At 42.4% G+C, this 26,460-nt stretch overlaps 2 long non-coding RNA genes across 2 annotated transcripts in view; one reads left to right on the forward strand and one right to left on the reverse strand.

Moving 5' to 3' along the window:
* Window positions 1-215: 215 nt before the first annotated feature.
* LOC136649405 (uncharacterized) lies at window positions 216-25,609 on the reverse strand. Its single transcript, XR_010794395.1, has 5 exons — window positions 25,275-25,609; window positions 18,880-18,980; window positions 16,600-16,790; window positions 16,046-16,188; window positions 216-365 (listed from the first exon to the last, which is right to left on the reverse strand). It is a non-coding gene; the product is annotated as an uncharacterized lncRNA (long non-coding RNA).
* LOC136649406 (uncharacterized) overlaps window positions 24,618-26,460 on the forward strand; it is a 33,835-nt gene continuing 31,992 nt past the window's right edge. Inside the window, exon 1 of the long non-coding RNA XR_010794396.1 lies at window positions 24,618-24,679. This is a non-coding gene — a long non-coding RNA (uncharacterized lncRNA). The remainder of the gene's footprint in view (window positions 24,680-26,460) is intronic.

The raw sequence follows: 26,460 nt of genomic DNA on the forward strand, positions 1-26,460 counted from the left end.
GGTGTTTCTTCTGTATCTTTTTAGATGGTGGACCCTTTTAGGCTAGGGGACCATTAGTTTGTTGATATTTCTGTGTAAACCGTGTTGTGAACTTGTTTTATTGAAAAGTAGCACATTTTTATTATTATTATTTTAATTATTTTAATTAATTAATTAATTAAAAATATTTCAAGCTGATAAGTACTCAACCACCTCAATACACTATTAGCATATAGAAGTTACAATGCTAGGCCTGACAAATAAAAAGGTCTTCATCTTTCTCCAAAATGATATCACGTTTGATGCCAGAAGAGTCTCCCTGAAGAAGGCATTCCACATACAGGGTGTTCCACACACAGAGAAAGCCCTTGTTCTGGTCACCATCCCTGTAATTTCAGACAGTGGCAGAAGATTATACTAACATTCAGGCAAGCTGATATAAGAGATGGCAGGCCTTCAGGTACTCCAGTCATTTAGGGTAAGCACTTTAAATTGTGCCTGAAAATAGCAGTATAGCTAATGGCAATATGGACTGACAGCTAGTGCAGCTGCTTCAAGACTGGGGATGTATGTCCTCTCTGGCTAGTCCAAGTCAGCAGCTGTATTTTGACTAACCAAAAGTTTAAGAAGTCTTTAAAGGGTGTCCCACACTCAATACGGTAGCTTAATATGGGGGTTTGGGGTAACCTGACCAGGAGATATTGCAACTGGTGCACCAGCCTGAGCTGGTGAAAGGTGCAATGTATCACAGGTACCACCTGACCTCTCATTCACATCAGAAATTCTAGAACACTATTCCTCCTTTCAATAGAGCTTACCAACTCCACCACTGATCAGTGGAGATGTTATACAAGACATTTGGATTTAAAATATTAATTTAAGAAAAAACACATTGCTTGGAGGAGGCGTAGTCGCATCAGCCTAAGACTATCAGTGGTGGCCCTTGTATCATGAACTCCCTTTCTCTGGAGATATGCTTGATGTCCTCTTTACCAACTTTTTGCTGCCTATTGCTCTTCCACTAACCTTTTAGTGACTCTTTACAATCTGGTCCTTTTGAAGCACAGTTACTTTTCATTATCCATTAGTGGATACTGAATCACTGAACCTAAGGGGCAAATGGGGTTAGGTTCCAGGGGATCTTCTTCACCATACGCCCTATGAACTTGAAGTATATGGGTCTGGGTGATAGTGAGGGCTCATTACCAACATCTGATGCTTCCTCTTCCATGCCCAAGATGGTGGGTCCAGTCTGGAAGTGGGCACAAAAGTGTCTGATGATTTTTCATGGGCCAGTACCAATGCACATTTGATGTCTGGATTGAGTCAATTTTCCACAAGTTTCTAAAAAACGAAGAGTATAATTGACTGGATGCGCTTACCGCAACCCCTTCGCCTATTGGCAGTATACGATATACTCTCTTCCTTCTCCGTCCGCACAGCACAAGTACTACCTTCTGCTCACGAGGAGCCCACTGTCTCTTCTCCTCTGCCTCCTGTAACCTATCTCACCCCTACCTGTGTTCTCGTAGCTGCACTGAGCCTCCCCATCCGCGCACCTCCCCACCCGCCCCAAGTGCACCAGTCAAGTATTCACAAACAACAAGTAGCAGACAAAGAGATAGGAGGCAATTCTGCCCCTCACAGATTATGCAAATTAACATAGTGAATTTGCATAAAGAGAACTAACTGTAGTTTGTCCTTAACCTTTTAAAATCTATTCTTAACCTATTCTTTTTAAAAAACATTGTCACAATATGATTTTATTATTATTAGTCTCCATGGGTCTTTATAAGAAGGGTAGGATATAAATGTTAAATAAAATAAAATGAGTCATTCAAGCAAGTGCAGAAAATCAAGGGAATACTGTGTATGTATAGGAGAACCATGTACTAAGTTCTCCTCATGAAGTTGGCAGGTCTTTATCTGCAGAGAGAGAGAGAGAGAGAGAGACACACACACACACACACACACACACACACACAGACAGACAAGAAAATTCCTCCTTGAGAACCACATCTCCCCATTCCAGCTATGTGGAAGGCAGCTGTGGTTAGTGTCAAAAAGAAAAACCGTCATCTACATACTGTGATGTACTGAAGGTTACCTGAAGAGGAGAGTTTAGGGACATTAAACCTTGTTATGATCACACAGTATGGGATTTCTAGGGCCTGACAGCTTTTGAAACTGAGTCAGCTTTTGAAGCCAATTTCAGCTTCTGAATTGATGCAGTGTAGAAACTAACCCATTTTTGCTTGGCCCACAGGGGTACACGTACATATTGTTGCGTATATGCAACGTTGGACAGAAATAGCTTAAGTATGAAACAGTCTTCTGTTTTTGCTGGTGGTTGCCCAATCGATGCTTCATTCACCTGAACGCCATCTGTCATCTTCCACCCACAGACATTAAAAAAAACCCTAAGGCAGGAATACCAGGAAGTCCCAAATGAAAACATAAAAGTGCACCAAAAATGAAGTATCCCCACTAGGGGGCCCTAGAACCTGCACTTTTCCCCATTTAAATGAGAAATTTGCTTTAATTGGATCCTCCAGAATCAAAAGGAGAAAAACAAACAAAAAAATCCAGAAAATGAGAGAAAGCCCAAAATTCACCCCACACATATGACAAGGTCTGCTACAGCTAGGGCATGATTTCTACCCCTGGCAAGTTTCAACAGTAGGGCTACTGCCTTTCAAACCCCTCTCATCTCCAACAGGTATGCTTTGGAAAGGCTCAGAAACAGCCCCCTTGCCACACAAACAGAGTAGCTATTCAAAAGGAATTCAAAGGGATGATGCCTCTGTGTACATGCAGAGGGCCTTTCTGCTGAGGGGAACAAAATGATTGAAAGGATTTAAATAAGCAATTCAGAGCAAATGGTTAATATTAAAGGGAAGGTGCGGAAGGTATGTATGCCATGCAAGGACCCCATGACGACGAGTAGAATGCTAGTCTAGAATTAGGAAGACTTCACTGAAATTCCTGTTTAGGTAGTCACTCCTCTCAGTTTAACATACCCCACCCAGTTGTTGAGAGGATAAATGGAGGAGCTAAAAGCACTTGTCAGCTCCCCAGATGGAGGTTGGGATAAAAATAAAATAAAAGAGTGCAAAGCTTGAGAATTTCTCTTCATCAGTCTGTCACAGAGGCATTGTCTCTTTAAATTTCTTTGGAACAACTACTCTACCCGAAAGTGGTAACTGGCTGCTCTTTCCAAGTGCATGTTTATTGGAAACTAGAACAGTTGTGGGGATCGTCCTGTTCAGAGGGCAGTAGCTCTGCAATTAAAAGCTATTTTAAAGGTTAAAATGCTAATGCAGCCCTAGCAAACTGCAACCTGTCACAGGTGCAGGGTAATCTTGAGATTGGCACTGTAGTTTTACACATGTTAGTTTTGAAATATCCAATTACGGTGAATTTCCCATTGAAACTAAATGGAAAGCCAAGTCTCTTTTGTCCTGAAAGTCCCAAACAGCAAGTGTTCAATTTTGGACTATTGGAAAGGATTAAAAGTTCTCCCTCCACCTCATCTTTACCCTTTCCTCTTTTCTGCGGCACAACTTCTATGACTCCCTTCTTGTCTTAAAGCCAAATAGCCCAAAAGAGATGAGCAGCTGTTCCAGCACGGCACCATATGAACACAATACAGAGCTGAGATGGCAGTTCTTCCAGCTCCCTCTTCTAGCTTTTCTAAGGCCTACCTGGCATCTCCCATTGACGGTTATGTACTATTTTTCCACCCATTTATTCCGTCCTACCAATCTACCCACTTGTCTCAGAGTCCAGACACCAATTCTTCAGCAAAGTTACAGAAACTGACAGTGAAGTTCAGTCCAAGAGGCTTACTCTCATGTAACTGTGGGCCCAACCCTAACCAACTTTTCTGCACTGATGCAGCCATGCCAAAGGGGCATGCATTGCATCCTGCAGTGGGCGGGAAGGGCAGCCACAGAGACTTTCTCAAGGTAAGAGAACGTTGGTTCAAGCCCTTACCTGGGGGCTGCATTGGAGCTGGAAAATTGGATAGGATTGGGCCCTGAGTTTGACTGCAGCCTGAGATGGTTATGCCTATAAAACACATGGCACCTAAGTCTGCAAACCTTGAACACAATGGGACTTCTGAATAGGTATACATAAAAATGCTGTAACTTGAGAAACCAGATCAGTTCCAAAATCTGAAGAACACTCCTGCTACATAAGATTCTGGCTACTTTACCACAGCATTAGTCATTTCACTTTGGCATTATATTCCAATTGTCTTGTCATACTAGACTAATGTTTCCTTCTGGTGATTCTTTGGAAAATTAGCTACTTTTAGTTCATGGAAAAATTCAACAATTGCACAAACATTTCCAGAAAATCTCTTCTGTGTATCCTCAAGGCTTCAACAATAGATGTGTCAGTGTACTCATATGCAAGTGTACTGAGAAATAACGACATATCTGTCTCTTAGTCATTCCCTGCATCCACTTCCCTCTCTTTCTTCTGTTCCCCCCCTTGTGTCTCTTTTAGATTGTGAACTCCTTTGGGTAGGCACCTGTCTGTTTTGAAACTCTTTATAAAGCACCGTGTACACAGATGACACTGTATCAAAATGTTAATACTTCATGCCACCTCCTGGTAGAGAATGCATTGACCGTTACTGAAAAACCCACTGCTGATTAACCTGCCCAAGAAAATTAAATACAAACATGTTATATCTATCACTATATAAGTCAAGGCTGCATCAATCCATTGGGCACTTCAGGTCATTCTTTCTTAAGGGAATAACACAGAGATGGCCAGTGAAGAAAACATCACTAACAAACATACATATGTAGAGCTTTGGAGCAAAGTCCAAGAAAAAAATGGAAAACACATTCATGGGGAAGTTCCATCTGCCGTCTTGACAGGGGACTTGGGGCCTATTCAAATGCTATGGTCTCTATACAGGGCAGCAATGCTTGAATTGTCGCCAAGTATTAATTGTTGGACAAACAACCATTCTTAGCACCTCAAAAACATGCAGTAGGGATATGCTGACCAAGTGCCATCTTCTCCATAAGCTTTTACTGCTTATAGAGAATTGGCAGAGATGGCTGACATATGTGGTTGTACTATGAGGAGAATCTAGGTTTTGTTACTGGAAGTGTCATAGGCCAGATATAAGTACATCAAGATCAAGCAGCTCTAGATTCAAGGCTTGACTCAACCAAAAACCCCTACAACATGTTGAGCAGAGGACCACAGATCAAGATATGCAACCATTCTGATTAATATCCAGGGCCTATCTTATAAGGTCTGAGAACGTGTTCCCTCTGTCTAATTTTTACTATTGTCTACAGTGGGCAGATACGAAAGTAAGAGATAAATAATCCTCATCTTACTCTGGGCAGTGAAATGAGAAACAACTCTTTTTCCAACCACTTCCCCATCTTACCTCTCATTAAACGTGGTATTTTAACAACTAGAGGTCCAGCCAGGTCTAGACTGGAGACTAGATGTTTTCGGAGCTGTCATGCACCTTGATTTCCTAATCTTTTTAATATGTTACATACATCATAGGTAGAAAACATTCATTATATGTCAGAATCCAACAATTTGTACTGCTGGGAATTTATCTTATCAAAATGGCTAGATGGTGAACAGTGTTTTAAAGCAGTTTTTCTGTGCCAAATGACTTAATAAGACGGTAACTTGCACAGTATTATTTTGCAGTGGGCACTAAGCTTCAGTCACAAATTGTGACTAATAAGTAAATGGATGACAGCAGTGAGAAGAATGCTTGATGGTTTTAATGTGTTTTTGATGAACTTGGTAGATTATACTGTTGTGGATTTGGCTGGATATCTTTGTTGGATGTGGCTGGATATCTTTGATATGCTACAACTGGAAGGCAATTTTGCTGTGCAAAAGAGAAATACTGATTGATCAACAATTTGCTCTCTCTGTTGACATCTGAAATGCTTAGTTCTGGTCCTTATGATTGTGGAAAAAGTCATGAGAAGTGAAATTGAGCAGTTTATATTTCAAGGAGTGAACCAGCACAGCACTCTGCCTTTTCTCCATTAGACCTTTTTCTCCAGTTTTTTTTTTTTTGCATCTATTGCTCTCAAGACTGCCAAGTACAACTCCTCCTAACCCCTCCCTTTCCCATTCCCTGACAACCCTTTTCCCAAACTGCTAACTTTCCACTCTTGCAAATTAGTTTATGCAGATATGCTTTGCTTGTATAATTTATTCATAGAACAGACTTTTAAGGCCTCCTACCTATGTTTCTGCTGAATGCAACTTTAAATACTGAATTCTGAAAACAAAGAAATTGTAAACTTCATGACAATGATGATAACAATAATACACCCTGAATTAATTTGCAACTTCCAGAACAGAACCAAATGAATACAAACAAACCGGAACCAATGGAAACATATTCACAATGAATATGAATGGAAGCCTTGACCTGTAATACAATGTACAAATCAGCCTTCCACTTTAGTTTACAGAGAACTACTTGCACTGTTAAAAAAAAAAAAAAAAAAAAGAGGTCATAGTTATTTTTCAACTTGCAGGCAAGTAATTTGTAACCCAAACCAGTGCCTCTCCTGATGCACAGCACCCACACTGAGAGCTCTTTATAAACTCCACACACTTCTGTTTTCTTAGCCCTTCTTAACTCAAATGATTACTACTGAGTTTCAAATCAACTGTTGCTATAGAAAAAGGGAACCAGAAAATACTCCAACTTTCTCACAGTCAGAGTTTGGAGTTCTAATGAGGTGCAGTTCTAACAAGGCTTTTTCCAGCTTTTTCTCTCTTGTCATGTAGCCTCACAGCACACTCTTGCCATTTCAGTCTGCTGAGGAGTTGAGTTCAAGGTTAGAGAAGTATAAATGTTGGAGGCAGTAAGAGGAGATATGTTCACTTATACAATCTTGTACATGTTTACTCAGAAGTAAGTTTCACTATGTCCATTGGGGATTTCTCCAAGGTAAGTGTGCACAGGATTGCAGCCTTACAGTCCTACATTTCCCATGGCTCATTCATGCTAATGTAAAAGGGACCTATAGTGGTATAGATACTAACCTGAATACAGGGGCCTTCATACATTTAGCCAGGAAAGTTGCACAGTTTCTTTGGGTCTCCACTGGTTTTCTCTAAAGTGTTGCTAATCCTGCTGCTGTCCCTTACCGAATCTTTGAGATGCGCTCATGTATGCTAATGACGACTTTCTAAGGTAGTTGTATCACACATAGTTTATCTAAGCTGGTGTATTTCAGTACAGGCAGTCTAAAGCTTTTTGCCACATAAACACTTTGCTGTTTAACATAAATTTTGTCTTAATCATGTTAGAAACAACTGTAATCCACAAATCAATTCGTGACAATTAGTCACAAAGTTAGCAACCCAGCTATGTTAGTTATGAAGAATGCTTTGCATCTCCTCTTGCGTGAAAAAACAGAGACACTGATTTAGATAGTCACCCAAGAAAAGCCATACCAACAATAACTCTTGTGCGATACATCCAAGGCATACATTTTCTAAAGTGACTTGAACTGTTGTACTAAGTGCCTTGGTTACATTTGGCTCAAAATTTCTCTCTTTCTTGTCCGGTTTGGTAAAAGATCCTCAGAAGGCTGCCCAACTTAGCTTGTGTGATACACAAATAAGTCAGGAATAAATTAAAATAAAATTTTAAGACTCACAATAGGAGTTTTCTGGAAGTGATAGAAAATGCCTATAACTAGACTTGAAAGTAACTTTAGGGTGCAATCCTAACTTGCACTGAAAGAGGCAGGCTGAGCTGCCTGCACTGTATCCAGCACAGGATAGGTGTGGACTGGGGCACAACTCAGAGTAAGTAGATTTTATTCCCCTTACCCCATGTCATGCGCCAGCCTACACGGATGCAAATACAAGCATTCCATGTAACACTGATTGGGCTGGAGATGCGAGTTAGGAACTGGTCTGTGCTGCCATGGCCAGTCCCACCCAGGCCCAATCTACCTCCCAGTTGCCCTGCCCAAAAATGCCCCCTTGCCTGCCTCTCTTCGCTCCACACTCCTGCCACCTTCTCCAACCTCCTGTGCCGAGCTGGCACAAACTTACATTCTCTGGGTGCAGGCCTGGTGTTGTTAGACCAGCGCACATTTGTGTGCTGGCTCAGCCTGCTCCCAAGTAGACACGAACATGCTTTATGTTATGACATAAGGGACTTGCGCTGGCTCAGGACTGAGCTAAGATTTCTCTGTTGGAGATATTAACTTTAATTTGAAGCTACCAAACCTAAAGAAGTTGATGAGACACCTGAATTTCTCTAGTACTGACAGAGAAATTTATAGCTCATTCAAATTCTGAAAATTAGTTTGCCTCTCCAAAAGTGTCAGCAATGCATGTGTCTAACATGTTCATTCACATAATTCATCACTATAAGATAGAAAAGCACAACATCTCAGTTTTACAAAGGCTTGAGTGATTGCTCAATACTAAAAAAGGCACCGGGTATTAGATCCAGAAAATGAACTAGGGAGAATTAAAATGTAGTAATCTATTTAATTATGGCCTCACTTCCTCTTATTGATGGTATGCCACTTCCTCAAAGACTAAAAAATAGAATGATAGATGCTAGGACCTTGGCCTGCTACTGAACTTACCCAGACGATTATGGGGAAAAGATAAGAGAGTTGCTTGTCTGTAAAGCTGGGTCTTGAGAATTTAACCCCAATTTTATAATTATGAAATTAGGCAACAGGTTTGTGACTGAAGATATTTGCTGATGAACCAATTTCGAAAATGAAGAATAAGGGCTGATCAACTGTTCTTACATACTGGAATGCTGGACTGCCATTGTTTTTGCTGAGCTAAATAACTCAGAAAGCTAGTTTGCGGCTCTTAACAATCCCCGATGGTTCAGAATGAGCTCCTGAACTGCATTATTGTTGGCAAAACCATCACATAGTCATACTTCAGGGGAGGTAAGAAAACGTGAGATGATCCATCCCTCCTTCTGAGTTAGTGAAACAAAGGCAACACATGCTGGCAGATTCTGAGAGCAACAGAAGTTGAGAGAGAAAGCCAACCAAGAGCTTTTGGGGTGCAATGCTACAAGTTAGGGGTGTGAGCTGTTGTCGCATTCAAAACCATACTACTCAACTCCATCTAAATTTTTGAAACAGTACATTTGTAAATAAAGCAAATACTACAAAGACACCACAAGTTCCAGTGATCTCTACTTCCACAGAATATTGAACTCAAGTAATGCTGTATTCCCTGGAACATGTCACCACTCAGGGAAGGAGGGCACAACCATATAATATAAAGAACCTGATTTGCAACCATCAGCTAGAAATGACTATCCCCAATTTCAATATCTCATCTCATTATACCTTAAACCAACATTTCTCAGACTGTGGGTCATGAATTGATTTTTGGTGGGTCACAAAACTGACAAGCCGACAGCTGACAAGGAGCCCTAAGGAACTGTGCCTCAACTCTTCTTGAAGGTCAGGTGAAAGGAAGGTAAAGCTACCAGAATGGCCCCATCTAATGAATGTGGAACTCAACAAATGCTTCAGAAAGTGGCCCCCTATCATAGTAATGGGGGGCGTGAGCAGCCTCTACTCAAGTGAAACTTGAATGAAAATAAGTGAAACTCATAAAGCTAGGTGGGACTCGATAGAGTGTCATTTTAAAAAGTGGGTCCCAGTGCTATAAAGTTTGGGAAACATCGCTTTAGAGATTGCTGCAATTTTTCAGAAGATTAGCTTAACACTTTATGTAATTCAAGATCTTTTTCTCATCACAAGCGGAGGAGAACTTAAGATCCTGGAGACTTTCCAAAAACAACTGATACCTCCTTGAAAAGTTAAGCCAATTGTTTACTTTTAGACACAGTGAAGCCACAAAAATCTTACTGAATATGGTATTTATTGAAATGAATGAGAACCAGGAGACAAATGAGTTACAAAGCACATTGTGCCTGCTGCAAGGGGGCATCATTCCAGTACGGAAAAGCCGGTACTATAAAATAATTTATAATATTTGGAACTGATACTGAAGACTTTCATAATTAAGGAGATAAGCCTCCTACAGATTTAGTTCAAGAACCATATTTCTACAGTTGGTTCAGGACATTTGTATATAATCTCCTAATGCACTTCAGAAAAAAATATGCAATGACTAGCATTTACAATTTGAGCCATGGTCAGTGTCATTGGTTGAATGTGAAAACTGAAGTGTAGCAGGCAGAAAGTACAGGCATGCCCCATATTGGTGGGGGTTCCTTCTGGACCCCCCCCCCCCCCGCAGTTAAGTGAAACCGCAGATACAGGTGACTGCCTCCCCCCCCCCAGGATGCAAGGGGAGCTCTGCACACCTCATCTCCAGAGGGTCATCTGAGCCCTACAGTGAAAATAACTTCACTTCTGGTTTCACAGAGAAACTGGAAGTGACTTTTTCACTATCAAGCTCATTCTGAGCCCAGCAGAGGCTACAGACAGATGTTTGCAGCCTCAGCTGGACTCAGAGGACCCTCCAGAGGTCAGGGGAGTGCAGCTACCCTTGCCTCCGGAGGGAGCACACATGGGGGGGCCCCAGACCCGATCCGTGAATAACTGAATTTGTGGATACAGAATTCATGGGCGGCGAATTCAGAATTCAGGGGCGGCGGCCAGGAAGAGGGCCTTCTTGGTGGTGGCCCCCCGAACTTTGGAATACCCTCCCCTTAGAATTGAGAACTGCTCCGTCATTGCTAATATTTCGGCGTGGACTGAAGACCTTTTTATTTCAAAAAGCTTTTAACTGTTGACAGGCTGGCTGGCTTTCCTTCTTTTATATTAGAATCCACGGGGTTTGTTTTAGATTTTTAATTATTTGAAAACTGTTTTAATTATTGTTTTTAATTGTTAATTGTGTATTTTTAATTGTTGTAGGCCGCCTTGTGTGCGGGATATAAATCAATAAAATAATAATAATAAATGGATACAGGGGCCCCCTGTACTCCTTCATGGAACAGGCAAGGTTAGGTCAAGCCAGGGAAGATTCAGTGTTTGTGTTTCGGAGGGGGCCATGAGCACTACCAACTCCAGAGCCCAGGTCAACCAGGCAACCTGGGCTCTGGGTTGAACTTTATGGCTGCCATAGCCAAGATTTGGTAGACCTGGGCTCCTGCTTCAGCCAATCTCACCAGCTCTGGGAATAGCCAGTGGGCATTCTCAGTGGGCACCCTTGCCCGCTGGCAGTTTTGGAGGGGTCACATACCCACGGCCTCCCCTCAGATCCACTCCGGGTCAAACCTATAGTTGGTCCAGCCAATATAGTTATTTCATACCCCCAGTCAATTACAGAGACCATCATTTCACAGCCATATTCTCTCTTCTGCTTGAAGTTTTCTCTGCAACAAATACAACATGGCAGCTCAGCAAATTAGCTAGGTCCCAACTGTGATGTTCATTATGACACACAGAGCATACTTTCAATACATCTCACTCCTCCCCTCCCCCAAATCTTACTGTGGATTTTATCACTCAAACCATGAGATTCCTAACTCAACCCTTGGATACCTAGCATCCACTACAGCTGAGCAAGATTGCTGCTTGTGATCAGAAAAGGTTAACTGCAATAGTCAAATTTAATTTTGGAAGCTTGGTAAAACTCTTTTCTACATTCCTATTTACTTTACTCCACACAGAGTAGCCATTTCCTTCTTCTCTTCCACACAGATACTTGTGCCTCCTTACAGTAATAGCTACTAATTACTAAGAGTTACATCTACCAATCATTCCCTTTACATCAACCAGTTATTCATTTCAGGCTGCATATCCCTTTAATGGAAGTTTGTGTGAGTGTTTTAATTAAGTGGCATGCCCCCATCCTCATGTTTTTGCCCCTGGTCCTTTAAGAAAAAAATGATTGAGGGTAAATATATGAAACACCAACGTGATATGGTATAGGGTATTCTTATATGACACACACAAGCAAACATAAGAAGCCCAGTGAATTATTCATAAAATAGCACAAGTAAACCAAGGCGGGGGAGAAAAGTTGCAGGTCTGTTACAGAGAATACTTCAACTTTCCATAGCAACCAATAATATTACTTTCCTCTGCCATGTCTACCTGTCATCAGACTACAGTATACCAGATATTATACTTTCAACACTTGCATTTCCTTAGGATTCAAAATGCAAGGAGGACTTGAACCCTTACAATCCCTCACACCAAATTGTTTACAACTGCACAAAATGTTTGCCAAGGATGACAGCGTGTATACTGGAGGGCAAGGCAGGGAAAATCCCAAGGCACTCAACAGAAGAAACAAAAGTCTTCCAGTGTTCATCCCTATTATTCATACAGATTGCTGATTTCTTCCCCTGCTCCACACCAACAGACTTTAAAGAAAGGGGTAAAGGAACAGAAAAGTTATTAGATTACAACACACACATGCCCAAGAGATGATACAAATACAGGAAAGCAAGAAAGAGCAGATATAAACCATTACAGTAAGCTATGTTGACCATCTCAAAGCATTTTTGCCCACTTCATTCTTACATTTTATTTGTAAGGACTGCAGTCCTTGTTATCTGCTGGGCTTAGGTTGTTGGAAACCCCAGAGGCTACAGAACCGGTAGACAGTACACCATTGAACCTATGGATCAATGGGGTTAGGGGGAGGGGTAGCTTACCTGGTCAGGAATGCCAGCAGTGGATAGTCTCAGAACGGTGCAGATACTTAGAATGGTACGGGTGTTTAAGAATGGCCACAGATGCTTCAAAATGGCTGATGATAGCTTCATAATGGCTGTGGATGTTTAAAAACAGCCATAAATCACTTCAAAATGGCAGCCAAAGATGGCTTGAGGATGGCTGTGGATGCTTAAAAATGGCCATGGACAGCCCCTCAAAATAGCTACGGATAGCTTCAGAATGGTCACCACGGAAGCAGAGAATAGCTCCAAAACGGCCACAGATAGCTTCAGAACAGCCGTGGATGAATGAGAATGGCCACAGATAACCAGGAACAGCTAGCGGATGGCGCAAAGTAAGTTAAAATTTTGTTCTCACAGATAAGTGACTCTGTGGAATGGAATGTGCTGGAACTGACGGTACTTTTCCCGCTTCTTCTTCAAATACACTAAAGCAACTCCCTCCATACAAATATTGACTATATGAACAAACAAGAAGGCAATGGGAGGCGGGGGCAGCATGGCATACCTACAATCACAATGTCATCACTCAATGTCATCACCCTATAGGTTTGGAAAAAACAAAACCCCTACTAGCTGAACGAATGCCCTTTTTCTAGCACACACATGCTGGCCTCTAGATTCTTCCAACAGCCAAGGTTACTTTGCGTGCCTAGAAATAGGAGCCTGAAGAAAAAGTGGTATGCAGGAACAGAGAAAAGGCATCTGCTTCTGGTTCGCCCCAACCTAACCAAAGCCCCTGTAATTAGAGATGGTCAATGTCTCTCCACTTAATTGGAACTAGAAACAAACCAAGCTAAATTCCAATCCCAATCTAAATTTATCATACCCACTCACCAGTACCCCAATCCCACCTTCACTTTAAATTTTTACCCAACTGGCACAGTATCATCAACTGCAATATCCTGGTCTCAGCAAGTAAGAAAAGATTAATCTCTCCATGGATACCCAAAATTTCTGCTACTTCAACATGACAAAAGATTCTGATGAACCTTAGAAAATGTAGCATCTTGAGGACATGAAAGAATGCCTTCAGCATTGTCTAAGGTAGGGGTGTCCAAACATTTTGGCAGGAGGGCCACATCATCTCTCTGACACTGTGATGGGGGCAGGGAAAAAAAGAATTAATTTACATTTCAAATTTGAATAAATGTACATTAATGAATATACTGGAGATGGAACTTATATGAATGAATGAAGGTCTTGCAATAGCTCAAGGTCTATAAACGGCCTTGCACAAAGCAAGGCCAGCCTTTCCTTTGCTGCTGCAGCTGCATCACAAATGTGAAACAGCAAGCAGTGGAGGGAACCCTCGTCCCACAGTTCACGCAAGAAGTGAACAGTCGCCCTCACACTGAGAGCAGTTGCATCGGGCCGGCTTGGGCTCTAGCAATTCTCCAGAGGGCCAGAGACACATTGGAGACTGGTCTAAGGAAAGGATGTTTTTTTTTGTGGGGGTAGGCTGGGGACATGCTTTGGGAATGGATAAACCAGAAATTTTCTAGCTTGAATTGTAATTTGAAATGGAAGGGAATTCTGGGTCTCCTAACCCCCGGGCGTTCTTTTTGCATAAGGTTCAAGTTGCCAAAGCTCACGTCCTGGCCCAGGGGATCTGCCCATCATTGTCATCTCTACCTGCGATAAATTCAGGGATGTAGCTAGCTGTACTCTGTATACCACACTCCAAAACCAGTGGTCACTGAACCTAATCCCGCACAGGTCCATTCATATTGGGCCCCACTTGGTTCCTCTGCTCACCTTTTCAACAGAAGATGAAAGTACATGACTGACCACCAGTGTTACTTCAAGCTATCTAGTCTGTGAAAGCATAAAGAGTTGGTGGGGTAGGCAACAGGAGAAAAGAAAGAACAGAGGTCCTGCTTCTTCCCTCTATCCCATATTCTTAAGTCTTTGCCAAAATCCCAGTCCAAGCTTCACCTAGAGAACCTATGCTCACTTTAAGCTAATTAGCTCCCCTGTGTTCCCCAACAATGGCCCTAGTTCTGTACTGCAGCACTGCTGGACCCCACCACCAGGGCAGCTCGCCTGTTCAACCTGCAAAGGTCCTCCTTCTTCCCCTCTGCCAACAGCTTCTTCAGCCACCACAGCAGCAACTTGGTCCTCAGCACATCTTGGGAATGGCAGCCACACACCAATCTCCATTGTCTCCAGCAGTCTCTGTTCTAGCCATTCTCAGAAGTCCATTTGCCCATCTATCCATTAGTCAGTTAGTCCACTGGTCAGTCAGCAGGTCCAGTAGTCCATCAGCCAGTCCATTAGTTCCTCAGTCCTTTAATCCATCAGTTTAATTTTCTCTCCTCCAAACTCCTTCCTTCTGCTCTCTCAATCTCTCTAAACCCCTTCCTCCTACACCCACCAAACTCAACCTTCTCCAGGTGTTGCTTTTATCCCTTAATGACTTGGTTGCCTCTAGTGACTGCAGTTGTGCAGCATACCCACTGCTAGTTAGAGCCATGGGATTAACCCTATGCTTGCCTGCCAGAGCAAGAGGCCACTGTTAACACCATACCCTATCTCCTCATTTTGCGCATTTCTTGCGCATTTCTATTAGTCTTTCAAAAGAATTCATTACAACTCAAGTGTGATGAATACAGATTCAGCTTCAACCTAGAGTAAGCACCAATAAATACAAGATTTCTGACTCAGTGTGCATGAGACTGTACTCTAAATCTTATATGTGAAACATGAGAAAGATTATCAAAGTAAGATATTGGTTCAAAATATCTTGAAGAAGGAAATGTGCATACAGAGAGAGAGCGAGAGAAATAAGCGCTTTAGTCATTTATAGGATGCTTGTGCAATAAGGCTTCTGAGTACAGGGTGTGAACATATGAGAATGTCAGTGGCTAAGCCATGAGCCATCCTGACTCACAACAAGTCACTTATAGTTCCTCTCCAAAGCATTTGCTTCATTCATCTCTCCAGAGCCAGAGCCAACAGAACACTCTGATGATCAAACTGCTCTTCTTCATCTATATAGGGAAGGATGATTGCTCAGCTCTATGGATTAAATTATTTATAGATTGATAGTCTCAGAAATTGTAGCAATGGGGCCAGATAGGCAGATCTAAAACAACGGCACAGCATACCTGTTTTTGCTGGGTAATGAATCCATCAAGAATGTGCCCACAGACAAAGAAGCCCCATATCCTTCCTTCCAACAACAGACAAGAGGACTAACAACTGTAAACAAATTACCATGATTACAACATATTATGCTGGCTCACTTACTTTTAGTTCCTGGGCTGAATTCATTTTTGTATTGATTCTATCCAGTGTCAGAATTAGCAGCCTAGTTTGAAAAGCAGGATCTAATCTTGTACAACAGAAAGTTAGAAGCTTTTGTGCATTCCTATATCTTACCGCATCCATTTTTGGTGACACCAAGGACCAAAAACATCTGTTTATACTAGACAAGATGGGATTCCTGCTATCCAGTGTTATTCACTCCAACTTGGGACCTGTTCAGGCATCTCATACAAGATTATGCATGTAGCAAGGGACTGCTGGGAAAAGAAAGTAAAAGCAGGTTAGTATTTTGCTCAAGAAACAACACGCAAGAAGAATCCATGCAATCTGCAAGTCAAAACCAAACCCCAAATTTATATCTCTTGATTTAAATTGCTCTCTTTAATTTTTCGTATTCTTGAATGTATGACTCACGATATTAATACCTCTCTCTCTCCCCGATGGGCCAAATTCTCCCAAAGCATCAAGAAGAGACTATTAGTTGAAGTCAGGGGGAACACTGCAGACAAGCAGCTTCTATAAAGGAGTGGGGCTGAGCTTGTACAAACGTTCAGTGATGTTGCCCAATCACTTCCAACTACAGTGAGAAGGGCTTCATGGACATCTTCCAGTGTTTCTTTGCTCTCACGGAAGAAAAGAACCCAAGGGTGGCTGTTGGGAATACCTACTGCATTGCAGAGGGTGGCTGCTTAGTTTCATGGTATTGGCATATAGTCGCTGCAGTAGTTTAGGTCCTCAATTTCTAGAACAAGAGAACGACCAATGAGAAGATCACAATGCACTTTGTAATTTTCCTTCCTTGCATGAGTCACTGGGGGCCATGGAGTATCTGGTAAATAAGGCTGCTATTCAGCAGTGGCTGAAAAACAAACAAAAAGGAGAGGTTAAGCCTCAGAAGTGATGATCAGAAAATGAACGTGTAATGTAACACAGGATATGTCCGATGTGTTTCAGAAAGAAAAAAACTCTTGCTGTATCATATTCTCTTAATAATGAACTTAATGGTCTGGTACCTATCAGTTTGGCAGCAAAAAGGGAATGCCCAAAAATAAGGTGGTGGTTTCTGCTCAGGGGAACCCTCAGGTACACAGAAATAGCGTTTGTTTAAGCACCACTACCCCATAACAGCCCAATGAAGACACAAAGCATATTCAGAAGGACACAAAATGCTAAGCTGAAAAAGGAAATGGGGTAGAGAGCTGGCATAATTGAGCCCCTAATAAAATGCACAACCAACATCTTGGGAAGTGGGGATTAGGGTTGAGGATGTGTAGTATTATGTTAAAACTACGTTCCTGTACTATACAGGGAGGTTTTGGGTAGAGAAGAAGAAAGAGAGCACTTCCCTTTTCGTGCTCTTTAGAACCCTCCCCCTCCCCACACCATCACAAATAAAGAGCTCATGTATAGAACATACAGTCAGGCCCAAAACTAAGCTTCACAAAACAGTAAGTAAAGATTTTAGAACAATGGGGAAGGGGGGGAGAGAGCATTTTCCTTTCCTTTCTCCTCTGAAATTCTAGCCCTCCCCCACAATGGGTCCTGAACCAGGTTCCAACTATAGGCTAATTGGAGCCCTAAACAACAGCATTCCTATTAAGTGTTGTTGAGTACTCGTAAACAGAGGGCATGCCTGAATAGGTAACCCCCACATATCATTATAAAAACATGTCATACACCAGTTTCCCCATCCATGATGATCAGTTTCCCGCACTATCAGAATTTGTAAATCTACTTTATATTCCAGTTTCAATTTCTGGCAAGATGGGAACCCTGGTTGGTATTAACCTTGGTTAATGTTGGTGCAACTGTATGGCGGTAACATAACATTTTTTTCCTAATGGAAAAATGTTATTCGCTTTGTGAAGCCATCCATGATTTTGACGCATATGAGGATAAATCTTTTGGGGCAAAACCCAATTACAGGGAGCTCCAAGCATTTTGACAGGAGGGCCACATGGTAAACCTGACAAGATGTCGAGGTCCAGAAAAATAAATTTACATTTAAAATTTAAATAAATAATAAGTACACAAGAGAGGGAAGGGGAGGCGGAAAAGATCTCCTTGCAAACCAGTCCAAGCACTTTCAAAGTAATGGAGGGAAAGGGGGTAGGAAAAGATCTTCTTGCAAACCAGGGTGCTGGCGGGCCTCTGAGGGCCAGATGGATGGTCTCCACAGGCTGTATGTGGCCCATGGACCGTACTTTGGAGACCCATGCTCTATCACATCGCTGGTCCTGGTGGGCTCATGTTTTACTTGTAAAAACTGTAAAGTGGTGCTCAGTGGGAGGGGGAACACAGTCATGATTGGGACTGTGGTGAAGGTGGGAAGTTTTTTTTAAATTCTTTATCTCCCCACACTGCATTCCCTTTCAAAATGCCCCATCTTTGTTGCTATTTGACTCCGGAAGGAAGCTGCTATTGGTGCCAATGACAGCTTTTCTTTTAAGTCAAACAGTGGGGGCGGGGGGGAGGGTATGTGCATGCAGACTGCCAAGGCAAAAAAAGCAAATTCCCTTCACTGCAGTCCCAATCCTAATCAACCCCCTCCCTCACTGCTGCCACTTACAATTTTTAAAAAAATGAACGCATAAGAACCTATGATGTGATTAACGTCAAGTTTAGCTTGCCCCTTTAACAATAACTGAATTCTGCATGCAACTAAATGAGAAACCACTGGCAGTCTGGAACCGATAAAAGATCTGTGCCACAGAAATCTGTTCTGCCTCTAATGACTGCAATGGAACCTGGTTGCTGCAAGGTAAACCCTTGCTGCACCAAATGCTTATGCTACTGAGCGACGGATGCCTACGCAGTGGCCTCTTCAGTTAGCAGCAACAGAATGGAAATAAAGAATGCTTTACTTGGATTGGACACAGGATAAAAGAAAATGACATTGACTAGGATACTACAGCTTGGACAGTATGTAGCAGAGGGGTTGCCATTACCAGTGTATGGAGTGCACGGATACCCTGTGCTTTCCTTTTCTCTTGCAACCAGTCTTACTGTAGCACAGCTGTATATCCTTGCACATCATCCAAAAATGCACCTGCAGTTGAGGAAAAAAAAAAATCAAAAAATCAGTTTATTGGAATCTAAGGAAGCTACATCGGGCCCAAAGGCTTAGGCGTGCCCTGTAGTATTTTTGGCTTATTTTCCTGAACTGCAGACCCACATTCCATACCTGCTCGTAGAAAGTAGCCTCAATTACAAGAGCCACTTGTCACATGGCATATAGGGCTGGCTGTTTGGGAAACACAAAGTATCTTTAGATGCATAGAACTACCTGTACAATTCTTTGGACCCCCAACCATTAGTTTCTTTCAAAATTATGAAAGAAGCCCCATGTGTTTACTTTTTATTAAGTAGAAATCCTAAAAAGTTAGAATAGCAGAAGTCTTCTAAATGGCAAAGAATGCAAGACTTAGGTCCCAATCCTGTGAAATGCAGCAGTAATAGTGTTCACAGAGAGCCACTCTCTCTGTCAAATGAGAATCTGTAGGATAGGACAAAGGAATGTCTACCCTGAGTTCAGACACACCCTAACACAGAGGAGAAGTGGGTGACGCTATAAACATAACCATGGGCATGCAGTCTGCTGTTCTGTTCACAGATGTCTGGACCAAAGCCAGAACTGCATACGCAATGGACCCGCCCTAGCTGGGCTGACAACATCCCTGGACCATCCATAAAGCATATACATTCATTTTGCCTCTTTACTGACACTGAAACCAAGTTTATTTCAACCTCTGAATAAATACTAGAAAAGGTTAATCCAACTCCCCTAGACAAAAACCGAATCAAGAGTACAGGTAGTATTACCCAATTACATGTATATTCCAAGGTAACAGCAACCAAACAGTACTTTTTATTCTTGTCATTACATCCAGCAGATTACTTAAACTTTAGAACCAAATAACAGGCCAGTGGCAGCACGATAGGAATTCCCAAAGCACTGACACTCGGGCAAAATGCTGTGACGCACTTGGATTAGAGATTATTGGCTGCTATTGCTCTGCTGGGTCAGTTTTCAATACACAAGCTGCTGAGGCTAGAGAGGCCACCTTGCCACTGACAGCCATGAAAGGCAGCAGCAGAGGAAAGAGATCCATTCCCTAGATTTACAAAGCTCATGGAAATAGCCAACAGGAGCAAGTTCAAGTGAAGATAAAGCCACCCAGAATCGGGTGACTGCCTGCTTCTCCATAAAGTACTAGGAACATGTAGGGTACAGTAGACAGCTACTACTATGATGCTATCATTGATGCTGCGAGAAAGGTAGCCACAGAGAAAAGCGTGGGCAGAAACCTGAAATTAGTAGCATGATAGCATCTAAGCAAAAACATAGAAATAAACGTGAACAGGCCTACACCTGAATATTCTATAATGAGGTTTGCTACGTGTAGTTAATTGCTTTGTCCTTTGGAGAGCTCGAATCTATCTATTCCAAAACAATGTTTTCTATCATTTTTCTCTCTGCATTTTCATTTTCTAGATAATATTGACAACGACATACTCAAGAACACTTTTTTAAAAACCCTATAAAGGAAACAGGCCCAGCTTAGCATAAGATCCAAACCATCAACATAGCAAAGATGCTACTATATATATTTTTCAAAGAGGAATTTGCCATTGTTTGCACCCACATGTCAGCCCAGAACTCCTTAAACTCTTCATAACCAAAAGAACTACCCAGAATGCTTTGGCTATGCCCTAGTAGTTGGTCTCATCCACCACCTAGGTTTTATTGTCCAACCATTCAAAGCAAGCACAGTATGGTAATGTCACTTCAATCAAAATCTGGGAAAGAACATTGCAAATGGTATCACCAAAAGTAGAATCCATAGTCCTAAGCTTAGTTCCCTGTCTCTCTGGCAAGTGAACATTCAATGTTGCAGAAGAAAGTACAAGCGACTGCAAAGGGTGGATACACAAGATGATGAAAATGAATCTTAGAATAACCAATTCACTTAGATTAAGGGAACTATAGAATTTTTGTAAAACAAAGATCCGATTCCGACCACAGTTTAGGACTTCAGATGCTTCTGAATTCATATTTAGGCTTAGCCTCTCACAAGAGCAGTTACCAAAATTAAGATGTACATCCCAAACGCTCGTCTCTGAACTACAAGTAACTATAAACTGGGATTCTGGAATATGCTAGTGGTGGATGGTGATGCAGCAAAATGGCTGCCCAAGCAGCTGCGTTGTGTTGTCCCTGTTTTGGCAAGCAGTTTTCAGAGAGGAAGCCACTGTTCCAAGAAGAAAAAAGAATTGATTTACAAAGACATTTAAGTGCCAATAAGCCAAACCTATGAAGAAACACGATTTTCCATGGCATTTACCTTCTTACAGAAACATTTGTACAGTACTTGATATGTGGCCCTCAAAATAAATATTTTATGTTCATTCCATCCATCAACATAGTCATAACAGCTTTCTGACAAACCCTTTTCTTATTCCTCAAAATGGGGGGGGGGGGAGAAATGGCACACAGCGGCCACACCCAAATCACCGCAAAAAGACTACCAGATGCTAGATTTAAAATCGCAAAACAGAACAGTGCTGCTGGTTTTTATGGGGGGGGGGCGCAATCTCAAAACGGAAACAAGTCAAGCTTTATAAAACAGAAGTTTTTTTTGTTTTTTTTTTACTGGCCTCTTACAAAAACAAAAGAGGAAAGGAAAATAAAACATTTTGTCAAGATGACTGTTCTCCTCCTAGCATCAGCAAAGCTTCCAACACAAAGCCCAATTCTGTTTTTATATGACATGGAAATTAACAGCAGCAGTGCTGCAAGCTCCAGATCTACTTTGCCAGCAACAAAATGGCCAGGAGTGCCGTTGACTCTCTGTTGCTAGCAGGGGTAAAAGCAATGCATGCCGACACCACAACCACTTTTATTTACTGACAAGTATTTTGATTCAGAGCGTTCTTTTTCTCCGTTAAAATGTGCTCACCCCATGTTCTTGTTCATATCTTCTGTCCTCCCAAACAGCAGAGTTAAACTTTGTTGCGTTACAGTAGATCACCAACAACAAAAATGCAACTAGGAATCCTGTCTGTCTCTTTGCTTAGATGGTACCAACAAAATAACAAATGGACGCTCTTACAGACCCATGGTACCTTCTATTGTGTGGCCTCTGTATACGTCGTCAAACTGTGGAGTTGTAATGCAGTGGGACAATCACGTGGTTATGAGGAAGAAATGTTGGTCTCTGTGGTTCTCAGTGGTTCTACTTATTAAAGAAATATAGTTTTCAACATTCCTCTGAGGCAGATCTTATCACACCCACTTTGCAGAAGAGAAAACAGAGGCAAGCAAAATGGAACAAAGGAGCCCAAGGTCACAAAGCTGAGCCAAGAACCAGAGCCAGGTCTTCTGACTCCCAGAAAAACCCTGTCAGCTTCCAACCCTGTCAGCTTCCAAGTGAACCGCTTTCAGCCAGGTTCACCTGCCTCTGATTCCCTTGTATAAATAACGTTCATAAATATCTCCAACTACATGTTAGACTATCTTGCTTTCCCCCATCAGCCTCTCCCTCCCCGTACTGCTTTCAGGGTCAACAGATTCAGATATCCCTGCCTGGGTAGCCATTGATAGAGGCAGTGAGTGTTAAAAGCTAAATTTCAGATTCACAGAACCAACCACAAACACCTCCAGGCCTAGCAAGGAAACTAGAGATGACAAATCAATCTCTACCTGCAGACCCGAACATTCAGAGAGACTTGCTCTGTGGAAGCGAAAAGGGGAAAATATGCTCTGTCTGTAATCCTCATTTACAAATCCAACCCACGCCCCAAATATACTAAGGTACGCCATTATGGAGCACCAGGTGTCAAGAAGCTGATATGCAGCCCCTAGTGGTCATATCTAGAAAATGCAAGAGATGTCTGTTTAGATGGCGTCGGTCAAAATTAATTTAACCCAGTGCTTTCCCAACCTACCTAGCTGCATTATATATCTTCCTGCTCCTACCATGAACAACTGCAATCTCAGCACAGAGTCCAGCCCTTCACCGAAGCCAGCCATCATAGTTGTTCGTCCGGTTGCCCTCCTCTGCGGAACTAGCACTGCAGGATGCAAGACTGCCTCCGGAGGAGACAGCTCTGCAGAAAAAAGAGCTCACACTGAGGGAGGAGGGGGGGAAAACAAGAAAGTGATGCACCTATAGCTAAGAGAAATTCTGATTAGGCATAACATTTGACAGAGAAGAAAAGAAGGGGAAGATGAAGGTGTATACGGAGGGATAGGATGGGAGGAGTGCATTTGCCAAGTCTCCCTGTCTTCTTCTTTTCATGCATCATGTCTGTCTCATTCCAGAAATGGCTTCCTGGTTTTTACTCCTTCCTCCTTAGAGCTAGCAATTGTGAATAGCAGAGTAAGCTTATTCAACTTTCTTAGGAATTTTAAAGCTTGCTGGCAGGTATACATCTTGAAAGAACCCTTGAGAAGACGGAGTACTTCTCAAGTAAAAGAGATGGAGCATCAAAATACATCTAATCTGGTTCCAAAGCCAGCAAACTGCTGCCGAATGGCTGATTGTACTTGACTCTCTCGATGCCGGTGAGTCACCCATAAGAATCTTCATACCATTGCCAACCCTACCGTTCTATGAAACATTTTATGAGAAAATGCCACAAGAAATGCACACTTCCATGCTGTGGGTTAATGCCAGTTGTTTTAGATTTCAGTGGGGACTCCAAAGAGAACATAGACCCCAGATTTCAGAGTTGAATCATTCTTTGATTGAAACCGACTTTGGGATGGGCCAGAATGGAAACATGGTTCAGAAAATGATTAAAACAAGCACCACATCTCACGTAGCTTCTGCTCTCTATCCCAGTTGCCCTCCCTCCCCCTGCCGGCTCTGGTTGATTCTTCTTGACAGCCTCCACTACCTTTCCCCACTCATCTTAGAAATCTCCATCTCCTCTCTGAAAAATAAAAACAGAAAGGAAACTTTGTATTTCTTACCACTGTATCCTGCTGCCATTCAATCCAGTAATGGCACTGAGTCTGAATTTACACCGTTGTAACCCAGGACACATTTTAGTTTTTCGCCCTGTCTAGTTTTTTTACAGCTACATCACTAACAGGAACTGTCCCTGCCTCAGAGTTTACAATGTAACTAAATTGCCTGGTCTAGTTAGGAGTTTCTCCACTCACAGACAGAGGTAGACACCCACCAAAGTCCCTTTTTGTTGTCTCCTCTGAAGCATATAATAATGTCACGTCATCGTGGCTTGTCTCACAGCAGCCGGAAGCACGCCTGTCACTGATGCAACTGGAGTCACAGAATATTTGTTTTTCCTTCTGCGTCACTTGCACTAGTAAGAAACTAAACTAATCCACAATGGTAAGTTCCTGCTTCCCCCCCCCTTTTCTCTTTAAATGACCAGTCCCTGGAACACAAACACATTACAAAATGCCTGCTTTAAGGGAGAGGGAGGGTGAAGAAAAAAAAAAAAGCAAACAGCTGATATTTTAAGTCACAAACTGTTCAGAGCGCCTTTTAAAGCAAGGGGAATGGAACATTTAGATTTGATACTCCAGCATTAGCCAATCTGAAGCAGCTTTTCACCTGCCACTGCCTTCCCCTCCAATGGAAGAGTGTGTTTAGAATGAGAGCCCTCCCCAGCCAATCATGTGCAGGCTCAGACACTCAGTTAATGATGCAGCAGTACAGGGAAGACTATCACATGTGAGCTGGAAGTCTGCCAACATGGAGACACGGAGAGAGCAAGGTAAACAACTTTCCAACGCCAAAATAATGACATTTAATTCCTAAACGCTATCTTCTCTTCTTAACTCAGTCCCTTTCAGCTGGTCTGGGAAGTCACTGTGTACCTGTCCCCTCTGATGCTTTTAAAACCTAACAACATGCTTGGCAAGGATCACTGCGTCATCGTTTACCACTTTCTGAACTATGCAGATACAGCCTCTCAGATTTAAACACCCCGAGAGTGCCTTGCTAACCCCTCTGCCAACTTCCTGATGTGCCAATCTGTGAGAAGTGGGCAAGGGAAGAGGGGGTGATAACCTCTGCAAAACTACTGTTTCCTTCTTCCCTCCATTCCTGAATCTGCATTAGAGCTACGCAGTGACATTTTACAACCTGTGCCTTCATTCCATTGGTCTGAAGCAGGACACAGCAACAATATCTAGCTATAGAAAAATTACATGGGGTGGAAGAGTTGTGGGGCACAGCGGGAAAAACATCCCCAAAATACATACAGACACACATGAACATACACACAAACCACAAAACGGCCACCCCCACCCCTCGAACCAAGGATACATACGTAAAGAAAAGGAACCATGAGATATGTTCGTCTATACCTGTGCAGTCCTTCAACCCTCTGCTTGCTCCACGGCAGGACAGAATGTTCCAGAATTTTCCTCCCATTAACCCTTCCTACGTCTGACCCCCCCCTGCGGAATTAACTGCGTTGCATCTTTCCGGTATCGTCAGTGGACAAAATCCACTAGTACTAAACAAGCTCCCAAATAATATATCTTTTTAGAAGAGATGCTGGGTGGCTGAAAGACCCATGCTCCCAATGTTGTTATTACTTCTCTTTCATGATCTCTCTCTCCCTCTCTCTCCCCCTCTCTTGCTGCAGCAGGGCTGTTCCTAGTAGACCTATCGACAGAGCTTGCTCTCCCTCTCTCTCTCTCCCTCTGAGCTGTGTGTGACGCAGCTCAAAATTCTCCAGGCTGCTCCTTGTGTTTTAACAGCAGAACTGCAGCTTTCCCCAGAGAGCCGATGCCAGCAGTACCAGGGCCGGACAAAATCAAGAAAGAAAGTCACTTTCAGGCTAAGCACCCACGTTATTTATATCTGTGTTCCCTCCTCACCTTTGTTGCTTTGCTTCAGTTCCAAGCTTCCCTTTTCTCATGTTCGCATCATCAGACTTCTTGAAGCTCCCCACAGTCACACGTACTAGCTTAACTCTTTGGGGCTGGCATTCAACAATCCTTGAACAGGCACCACTGAAAGCAGAACAAACTTTTTGTTGTTTTTCCCTCTCTTATTTTTTTTTTTTTAAATAAACCCTTTTCAACCTTTGGAAAAAGATAGATCACATCCCAGTGAGCCATGCAACAATCTTTCTAGATTTAACTATTTCAAGTGAGTTAATTCTGCACAGGAATTCCCAGTCTGAACAGAAAGCAGTTTTCCCCACAGAACAGACACATGCTCAAGCAGATGCTTTTGATTTTGCCATTACTTGTGAACGTCGGAAACCTTCAGGACCTCCACATTCCACTCCAATTCACTCTGGAAACGTGGTAATGAGAGAGACAAAGCATAAAATTATATCTTTCCGAATCAGAGGGAGGGGAATGCTCAGATGTTTGTGACTCTGCAGGTCTAGGTCACCAGCAATGCTAGCCTCGGGAGAGGAATTTTACAACAGCTAATCACTTCAGCATGGAAGGACTTGAGAGCGGCAAATGGTTTTCCCTCCAAAATTTTCCTGAGGGTTTGGATGGAGTTTTCCTGACACCAGGTTTTGTGTTA

This window comes from Tiliqua scincoides, chromosome 4 (assembly GCF_035046505.1).
Source record: "Tiliqua scincoides isolate rTilSci1 chromosome 4, rTilSci1.hap2, whole genome shotgun sequence".
Lineage (NCBI taxonomy): Eukaryota > Metazoa > Chordata > Lepidosauria > Squamata > Scincidae > Tiliqua > Tiliqua scincoides.